Source organism: Equus quagga, unplaced genomic scaffold, assembly GCF_021613505.1.
Source record: "Equus quagga isolate Etosha38 unplaced genomic scaffold, UCLA_HA_Equagga_1.0 HiC_scaffold_24489_RagTag, whole genome shotgun sequence".
NCBI lineage: Eukaryota > Metazoa > Chordata > Mammalia > Perissodactyla > Equidae > Equus > Equus quagga.
Genome location: NW_025793279.1, coordinates 7,166 through 10,011, shown reverse-complemented (window position 1 = coordinate 10,011; position 2,846 = coordinate 7,166). Strand labels below are relative to the sequence as shown.

The window sequence follows — 2,846 nt, the reverse complement described above, 5'->3', positions numbered from 1 at the left end:
TAAAGAAAGTTGGATCAACGTCAGAAGTGGAGATTCACAGCTTATCTTCCTAGGCTCGTCTTTAGCATTTCACATTCATGTCCTCAGCTTTGATCTGTATCCCTCACAGATGAATTCAAATTTAAGCATAATTCCACTATAGCATAATGTTAGTTAAGCACTTTTCCCAAATCTGAGAACATCAATGCCAATCTACTTGTGATGTTTTGAGGCTTCACAGCTTCAATCCATTATAAAATTCTGGAATCCATGGCTCAGGATTGTGGAGAGAGGCTTCAGAGAAGAGCTTTTTGTTGCTGTAACAATCCTTGGAATGCTTCTGAAGACATTCTACTCCTTCTGTTAAATCTACACACTTCTGGGCTTGGCTCGCCAATGGAGTCATAGACAATGTCAAAACAGAAAGCTTTGCTTTAGAAAATATGATCCTGCAGTAACATGCCTTAAGTTGAACTTCTAGTCTTTCAAAATTAAGGCCATTCTTCCTTTCAAATGGCAAATTCCCTTGAATGAGTGAATAATAGAATTGGCAGAAATTGAAAGGCAGTAGCAGCTTTGACTTTCCAACACACCTTCTCCAACACAATCTTTTCCTTTCTCACCAAGTCTGAAACCGTGAACCTATACTGGCTTATTTGGATCAAATCAGTTGCCAATGGGACATTCCTTTCCTCTTCTATTGATTTTACAGCCAAATAGAAGCAGCTCAGCCCAACATACCCAAGGTGCTCGGGTGGTACTTCCATTTTGGAAAGGAAACTGTCCAGTAAATTCACAGGTAGAGAAAACGTCTCTGTGTTGAAGCCAAAGAACTGAGTTAGACTAAGATCTTTTACTTCAAATTCCCTGAGCCTTGCAGTCATTCTCAGACCATTATCGTGTGCAGATTCAATTAGTCTCAAGCCACAGACCTCTGGCTGACATCCGGACTCCTGTTCCAACAGGGCATTCAGCTGGTGTAGCAGTTTGAGAGTCTGTTGTCAGTACCTCTATCATCTTGATCGTGACTGCGGCTCCTCAGCAGTAAGCATCCTCTTGGACCTGCTCTCACCTCACCCCACGATATCAGATCCCAGAGGCCCATGAGAGGAGGCAACTCCTGGGCAAGAGGGGAGAGGCCCTGGGAGGGGAGCCAGTCTGGGAGGAGGTTCGCAGCACCGTCCAGACAACACTGCCCTTCTCAGGCTCAGCTCGGAGCCGCCAGCCTGACTTCTACAATAGATTAGTATGCCTGCTTTTGTAACTTAGAGACATGACATGTTTATCCGCCATTCTGAAAAATTCCTGCTTAAAACTCTAGCCTTTTCTATCAATTAACTTGCTTTCTTATTGAAGATCATTTTTTTAACCAAAATGAGCCCTCTAGCAATAATATTTGTTGAAAATATCTTCTATTCATTGGCCATCATTTTAACTCTTGCAATAACTTAATTTTGATGGCAGTTTTAATACAGTCTAATTTTCATGCTTAAATATTTTTGAATCCTGTTTAAGAAATATTTATCTAACACAAATTAATGAAAAAGTACTGTATTTCTTCTACAAGTTTTCCATTTTTTTCTCACGTTCAGATCTGTGCTCTATCTGAACAGCCATTTACATATGATGTAAAGGCCAAAATATATTTTTTTATATGACAAATTATTAAATGATGCTTATTGAAAAGAGCGTCTTTTACTCTTGGCAAACAGTGCAAATGTTTTTTAAAATTTTTATTGTAATCCTGCTTCAGTATAAATTTTCCCACAAAATTTCATTTTATCGCCCACCTCCGTCTGCTCATCTTATTCTCCTCTTTAATTTCAGTTTTTTCTCCCTTTTTTAGATTTTTGCTGTATGTTTTACAGTCACCACTTATGTATTACATTGATGATGCAGTTTTCAAAACTTTTGTTCTAATTACTAAAATAAATTTTTGGAAGTTTTCTCCTCCTCTTTGTGTCCAGGATATCTTCTTTTCCATGTGCCATATGTGTATACACATATTTTGTTTCTTACAAAATTTTTCTCTCTTATGTACTTCTAGAGGCAAGTTAACCTGAAAATCGCTTAGCGTGTTGGCTCTTTCATGCAATTCTGGTGGATCCAATCAAATATTCTCCTAAATTTAGAATAAATCTCTCAGATGTGTTTAACAGGTGGAGTTTGTGGGACATTAGAACCCTCAGTGTGCACGGCTAACAGTCTCTTCCTGATTCAATCTATATTATTTGTAAGAAGTAAAAGTCAGAAGGCACAATGTGCCAACAAAGCTCAGAATTCTTAACTCTTGTGATTTTTTTGTGAGATCATCTACCAACGTTAAATCTCTAATGGTCGAACTGGTAGTAGAACTAATGATGGTTTTGTTAAAAACTACTCATCAAGTTTGTAATTTATGAAGATAAATTTAGCAACATATTTTAAAGCAGAAAACATTCAGTGTAAGGACAGCCACGCTATTCTTTTGATGGTAGAGGATTACTTCTGAACAGACATGAAAAAGACAAGAATAGAAGAAAAGTCTTTTTTTTAACGTTTTAACTACTTTAGATTGGCAAGTACTGTGTATTCTGGGAGCAGAACATTGCCGAATATGTACCTTTACACCTTCTTTGGCTTGTAGTTATGGCAATGGATTGATTGTGGAACCAACTGATGTCTAAATGTCTTTCTTTTTTAGTTTTCCACTTCCTTTTTGTAAAGTTAGGAGATGTCTCTGCCCCTTTCCAGGAGATTCTAGCTAAATGCCATTCTAACTTTTCAGAACATCTAGTGTCAACCACCTTATGACAAAAGCAATATATTAATAATTTTAATACAGAAAGGAGAAATTTATACCACTTGGCATGATCGAGGAAGAATGT

General features: G+C 37.5%; 1 pseudogene; it reads right to left on the bottom strand.

The window, feature by feature from the left end:
- Nucleotides 1-214: 214 nt before the first annotated feature.
- On the bottom strand, nucleotides 215-996 carry LOC124232107 (cyclin-G1-like; annotated as a pseudogene).
- Between the last annotated feature and the right edge of the window lie 1,850 nt (nucleotides 997-2,846).